Source organism: Rhinolophus sinicus, chromosome 2, assembly GCF_057876585.1.
Source record: "Rhinolophus sinicus isolate RSI-liver-muscle chromosome 2, RSI-T2T, whole genome shotgun sequence".
Taxonomy (NCBI): Eukaryota; Metazoa; Chordata; class Mammalia; order Chiroptera; family Rhinolophidae; genus Rhinolophus; species Rhinolophus sinicus.
Genome location: NC_142502.1, coordinates 73,498,676 through 73,506,008, shown reverse-complemented (window position 1 = coordinate 73,506,008; position 7,333 = coordinate 73,498,676). Strand labels below are relative to the sequence as shown.

General features: G+C 40.7%; 1 pseudogene; it reads right to left on the bottom strand.

Annotated features, from left to right (window-relative positions):
- Positions 1-469: 469 nt before the first annotated feature.
- Positions 470-1,435, bottom strand: LOC109456821 (small ribosomal subunit protein uS3 pseudogene; annotated as a pseudogene).
- Positions 1,436-7,333: the final 5,898 nt, after the last annotated feature.

The following is a 7,333-nucleotide window of genomic DNA, read 5'->3' as shown; positions in this document are numbered from 1 at the left end:
TTTATTCAGTGTGCTGCACCGAGAGAGAAACAACACAGGAGTACAAAGCCTCTTCATAGGAAGGAGTTGTGGGGAGCCTAATACAGGATTTGGCTGGGTGATTCTAAGGAATATTTAGAGAAACAGGCCAGTTTTATAAAAATCAGGTGGTTATCTTAGGAATTTTTATCCAAGAGACAGGGAGATTCGTGTGGTCTTGATAGCAGAGTGTCATTGTCACTGTCTGGTTTCAAACATAGTTATAGAGCTGTCTTTCTACATCTTGTTCCATCACAATCACTATCCTGCAAGAGACGTTTATGAAAAGTAAGGAACATTGGCGTTTACCAGTCAGCTTCCAGCAGCAAGCTCCTAGGTCTGTTTTCTTTTCACTTTTCTTTATTTCTTTTTTTTTTCTTTTAAAAAGATTTTATCAAAGGTCTTTATAGAGCAACATCCAGACTCCAGATACAGCTGCAAGGAGACCCTGCTAAGCTATGGGTACTGGCTGGGGCATGGCAGGCAGCTCTGGCTTTCCACCTTTCTGTTCCGAGATGGGGGTGATGGGTGGTATCTCATCTTTGGGTTCCATAATGCTCACATGGTCACGCAGGGCTTTTCAGGGCCGATCTTACCCCTTGGGTCCCAAGGAAGCATGCTCTTCACTTTGATGCCCAGCGCACCCTGCCTGAGCAGCACACAGCGCATGCCAGTGTCAACAAATAGTTAACAGGGTCATCAGACCATCGACAAACATCCTGGATTTAGCCCTCTGTTCTCGGAGTTTCCCAGACACCCGACCTCGCAGCCTGTGGCCCCACTCTCCATGATGAACTGCAGCACACCAAGGCCTGCTAGGAGTTTGTAATGCAGAGACTCTGCCTGGCCAATTGCACACAGACTTCTCGTGGCCACCTGGTCGGCATACAGCTCTACACTGCCCTCAGGGAAGCCAAACCTCTTCTGAACCACAGCAGTCAATTCCCGGAAACTTTGGCCCTTCTCACCAAGAACATTCTGTGTCCTGGTGGCCAAAATAATGATTTCTGTCCTGGTCAGTGTAAGTTGGACCTCAACTCCAGAGTAGCTATCTTCGGCCAGCTCCCGCATGAGAAACTTGTTCCATTTGGCTTTGAAGATGGCATCAACAACAAACTTCCACTTCTTGGAAATTTGCGCTGCCATCTTGCCACCTGGCGCTGCTGAAAGAGAAGCGTCTTTTTACTTTTCAATCTCCCTTTTAGCCAAAGACAAAGTCAGCTCTCAGGACGTTCATTTGCAGGGTTCAGATCCACATCAGAATCCATTGATCACAAGGTTATTTGGAGAACAGTGTGGGCATCTGCATTACAGTTAGTCTCTCGTGTGCCTTTTATAGCAAGATGAAATGTTGCAACATGTAAAAAGACAATGAATGCACAGTAGCATTTAAGACTGGACAAGATGAATGGATCACTGGTGTTGTACAATACAGGTAATTACTAGAAACAAAGCGATTACTAATGCTATTAATGCCCTGCAAAGGAAAGAGCGTAGATTTCAAAACGCGGCCATGAAATCAGGTCCTTAAATCCATCTCAATCTGTTCTAGAGAACCAGTTAGTCTTTTCTTTTAATTTAACCACAGACTACTCTGCCTGACCAATAGTGTTTTAAGTAGCTCCTACAAGCAGTATAAAACAAAGTTCTTAGCTAGACAAGAAGAGGCTAAAGTCTATATAATCATCCATATCCGCCATGAAACTTTTTAAACTAGTTTATTGGACCTCCTGAGCAGAGGTAGTGTCACTCATGAGTTCTGCTAGGGTCAGAGACAAATTTTGTACCATCTTTTTATTCTTCTGATTTTTTATTTTAAATTACAGTTGACATACAATATTGTTTTATATTAGTTTCAGGTGTATAGCATAGTGGCTATATATTTACATAATTTACAAAGTGATCCCTCCAACTTTTCTATTAGGTTGGTGCAAAAATAATTGCGGTTTTTGCAATTATTTTTAACCTTTTAAACAGCAATTACTTTTGCACCAACCTAATAGTACTCACCTGGCACTATACAGAATTATTACAATATTATTGACTTTATTGGTGTAATTTACATAACAACCAACTTGTACTTCTGTCACGCAGGGGACCCTTTTCTCTGCGCCATTTGTCGCAGGGCAGCCTGCAGGGTCTCTGCTCCCGCTCCTCACATAAGAAAGCAGGACATGGTGAGGCCAAAAAGGAACACGCACAGAGCCATAGGTAGTGGAGTCATACCACTACCGTCTCACTGAAGGCTGGGTTGGAGAAACAGGAAGCAGGAGCCACACTGTTCGCAACCCTCACTGCATCGCTTGCAGGGTCAGCCACCATCTTCTTGCTAGCCCCCATTTTTCTGCTAGCGTAGCCATGGCAGTTATATTCATGGCCAATGGCTCACTGGTTACAGCTGACGGCCAACTAGCCACAGCTGATGGCCATCCAATCACAGTTGATGGCCATTTACTACCTGAGCCTGCACATTGCCACATGAGGCCGAGAGCCTGGCAACTGCTCTCTAGGGCTCTGTCCCCACAACTTCTTACTCTTTTCAACTTTTTTACCCAGCCAAGAGGCTTGAGCAGAGGCTAGGGAGTCACTCAAGGCAAAAGATTAATAATGAAAAATAAAAAATTAATAATGCAAAGAGAGCCTCTATATTTGTTTCTATTTCTGTAAGCTTGGTTCATCAGTCAGCATAAATGTTTTGTTATTTGGGATCCATTTCTAATTTTTATAGAACTGAATGTTAGGATTAATACTGTGAATAAAATTCATATTCCAGAATGTACCTGTAGAAGAAAATCTACCTTTTGAAGTGTTGAAAGGAACAGCTATTAAATTTTTGTTAGTCAAATCAGGTAGAGGATGACAAATCCATTAATCACTTACATTTAGAACAATAGCTATAGTCCAAGAAAAAGACACAAGAGAGCTTCACCTTTCCTTCGGTGGCAAAGAAATTAGGATAAAATGTGTAGGTATATGAATCATGAAAACTTTTGGTTGACCTCTAGGGGGCACCAAAGTACAATGATAAATAGAGCAGAATGAAACAAAAAGGAGGGCGAGATATCAAAAAGCCTGCCTTGTTTTATTGTCTCGGGTGGAAGCTCTCTGGGACATGTATGTCATCATTGGCATGATCTGAAGACCTTGGTTTGTTAGTTTTCTTCCAAAGGTTATTTACTTAAGAATCTCTAGTTTACTTAAGAATCTTGGAGAATACTTAAGAATCTTCAGTTTAGGGGTGGCCAGCTCAGTTCACTCAGTGGGTTAGAGCCCGAAGCTCGCAACACCTGGATTTTCAGTTTGATCCCCGCATGGGCCAGTGTGAGCTATGCCCTCCACAACTAGATTGAAACAACTACTTGACTCGGAGCTGATGGGTTCTGGAAAAACACACTTAAAATAAATCAAAGTTTTTAAAATAAATCTTCATTTTAAGTTTTTCCAATGAAGTCCTCCCCATCGAGGCTCAGGGTTGTGTTTCCCGATTTTTGGAAGGTTAGTCTCTTTCAAAAGACAAATTTTCCAGGTTTCCAATCATGCAGAGGCTGATTAGGTGGGCATTTGGGAGATACTGCATATACCTATTGATGACAAAACTGGATGAGTCCTTTGTAATACCTAGAATTTTAAGCTTTCAGCAGAGTACAGGTTCAGAAGTAAATTCCTAAATGAATCCTCTATGAATCCCAGGAGTTAATCTCATTGTCATCATGGTTAATAGCAATTCTCAGACCATGGAAGTTCAAGAGTCTTGGAAAGTATTCTCAATTTTAGTTTTAGAGTTCATTTTTTTCTTTCTAGTTTTTCTCAACATCAATTTGGGACAGTGAAGTTTTCTTTAATAAAGAACACTTGTGAGCTGTTTTTCAGAAACAACCACAGTGAGATGTGTGCTTCGCATCACCAAAGAAATTACCTGGAATTCCTTAGGTGCAGAAAAAGTCAAGCAATTTACCATTAGAACCTTGGCTATCCATCAGAAATCTCCTTGATCCATCCTGAAAATAAGCAAACAATAACCAGCACATACTTATAAGCCCTCACTGGGGGCAATTGCTTTGGTCAGTGCTACTTGCTTAGCATAGTGGTAAGCTAAAGTATTCAAGATTCTGGGTCATCCGACCATGAAAGAGCCTCCACTTTTTTTTATTATGGATACTTCCTTGAGAATAGTAAAGCTTCTAAAAGTTCTTTAATTTCTTGCCATTTTAATGAGAGTTCCACAAGAGGTCAAAAAAAATCTCTCTATTTCCAAAGCTTCTTGAAATGGACCAATCCAATTGCATGCCTACACAAATATTCAGTTTTTTAACCTGTTACCTGGCAAGCTCAAGTGAGGGAGAACAATTCAGCCATTTGAGCTCATGTAACTTCTGGGAGAAGGTAATATTCTATGTGGTGAGTTTATCTGTGATAGCATAGAATACTTGAAAAATTCTAGTTTATATTTTTAAGTATGGGCCATTAACAAGCAACATTAAATAATCTTAAGCAAAGGAGCTTCGAGCAAAAAATAATAATTGTAGCCTAACATTGGTGAAATAATCATGAACTCTGCTTCCTCAAGTAAGAAGAGTTAACTTAGGTTATTAACAAACACCCAGGGACTTTAATTCATCCCATTGATACGGGCCAAATGAAAGGGCTTCTCACTACAGAAATTTTAAGTTTTCTTTCTTTAGTGTTTTAACGCCATTAGTTTCTTAAACATAAATAATAGATTGTTTTTAACCCGAATCATAGAAATCTCTTACCCTCTGCTTTAGATAATTGCCCTGAAACATTTATGCTTGTTGATTGTAATTATTGAAGCCTACTGTTCTCTCCTACCAGTTCAGGGCCTAACTCCTGGACAATTAACGACACCTGAATAATTGGTTAATTGGCCACAGGACCTAGAGAACTGACAGATTTTGCATCCCATAGCCACCTCACATTAATAGCTTTGAGTTCTGCTCTTTAAGCCAACACTTTTAAATTTATTAATTAAAATCTATTTTTCCTCATTCAGGGGCCTTGAGGATACAGATGATACCCCAACAAGATTACCAGTCCCAACCACAGAAGCCAACGTGGTCTTCCAGGCAAATCTTGAGACCTCTTCCTCTCATCTGAGATCAGATAGGGTGAGAGTTCCATGAATCCCGCAGTAAGTAGGGACAGCTCCATGCCCCTGCCCAGCACGAAGCAGATACAGAAGACAAGACCTCCTGTCCCTCAACTTCCCATAGAGATTTTATGGGGATCACATCTCTCAAGGAGAAAACAAGGCAGGCAGTTAGAGATAGGCACTGGGTCTCTGCATTCCTGCACAACCTACAGACCCTGCCTCTCCACCCAAAGCTTTCCTTTTTCATTGTAATTATCTCCCCCTATGAGGAAACAAATGGGTACAAAATACCCAACTAGACGAAACCGGCTGCTCACACCTGCACAATAAAGGCCACAATGACCTTCATTTCATCTGGGCCTTATTATACCATCATTATAATATCATGCATACGCCCGGAAGTTCATTAGTATCATAACACTGAACTCTGGGAAGGAACATGCACAGATTAAAAAAATGAGGTAACAGCCTCTTGTCAATCACAGGTGTCAATCAAGTGGTCCCACACCTAGAAAGGAACAGCCCATTCTAGAAAAAAGGATAAAAACTCCAAGTCCTCGCCAGTCAGGAGCTTGAGCTTTAGCCTTGCCTTATTCGGGCCCCTTGGGAGTGCACTTTTTCTCCTAATAATGCCACCTTGGGCCGTTGAGCCATTCTCTGCTGCTCGGGTCATTCCTATTTCTTGGGAGTATATTTATCTCTTCTAATAAACTACTCTTTCTCCACTTTATTTTTGTGTCTCGTTCAATTCTTTGCTCAAGATGCCCAGAACCTGGACATCGCACCGACGAGTGCCCACTCAACCGATAACACCATGAAGTATATTATGAATGTCACCAGTTGACAAATAATTTTCTTTTCTAAAATCAGTGCGTTGACAGTTATTGTGTCAGTCTACAGAATGAGCAAGAGGTTTTTTTATCTTTAAAGTACACAATCATTTTATTATGATTAACCTAGGAAAATTCAACTTTCATTTTGATTTATAAGTTTTTTATATTTGGTAACCAAATAATATAATACCATATTATACCAAATCATATAATTATATAAATTATATAAATTGTATAATTATATAAATACCAAATTATATAATTTGGTAACCAAAAAAATTCATAATATGTTTGAGTTACTCAAAATTTGGAGAATGTCTAGGAAATCTTTAATACTCATTATTTCCTCTATAGACTGAAAGAGCAAAAACCCAAATAAAATGCATCTTAATGGTTTAGTTATTTTGAATTTGCAGCCTGAATTTTGTGTGTGGGGGGGGCGGGAATAAGGTACATCTTAAACTAGAGTAGTAGTGGTGGTTGAAATAGTAGAAATTTGGGGTGTCTTTTGAGCCAGGACCAGCTGGGTGGCCCTGTAAAACCAACCGTACACCCACACCCACACTCCCCTTTGGTGTTGCACGCTGCGCGTCCAAGAGTAACGGCAGCGAGACCATGTGTGCCTCCAACCCGTCTGCGCAGGGAGAGCAGTGGGGACCAAGCCTCCCGCTGCCTCCTTGTCGGTCCTCTACTTAAGGCAGCCAGACAGCGGGGCGACTGCCTTGGCGGTGCCTATTTATTAGATGGCTCAGTTGGTTAGAGCACAAGCTCTCAACAACAAGGTTGTCGGTTCAATTCCCACATGGGATGGTGAGCTGCACGCCCTGCAACTAAAGATTAAAACGGCGACTGGATTTGGAGCTGAAGCTGAGCTGCGTCCTCCACAACTAGATTGAAGGACAACTACTTGGAGCTGATGGGCCCTGGAGAAACACACTGTCCCCCAATAAAATTTATTTTTTTTAAATGGTTAAAATGCTAAATTTTATGTTATAGATGTTACCACAATTAAAAAAAATAAAAACAAAAACTCTGACCCTCAAAGATGCAAACTTCATAGTAATAAAAGTTGACTTTGATCCTAATATATCAACAAAATGTGTCTCTAACTACTGCTTGGCCAACAAGAGTCACAGAAGTGTTAGCGCCATGAAAATGAATGTTGAGGCTCTACCTCACAGCTGACGCTGTTGGTGAGAGAGGTGTGCATCTAATCATTCCATCCGCTGAGAAAAAATTTTATAGGGAATCCAAGAGATGAAGGAGACGTGATAAACTTTGAAGTCTAGATTCAAAAAGCATTTCTATATGACTTCAAAGAAGTTATTAATCTCTCTGAACCTCAGTTTCCTTACCTGCAAAATGGCATTAA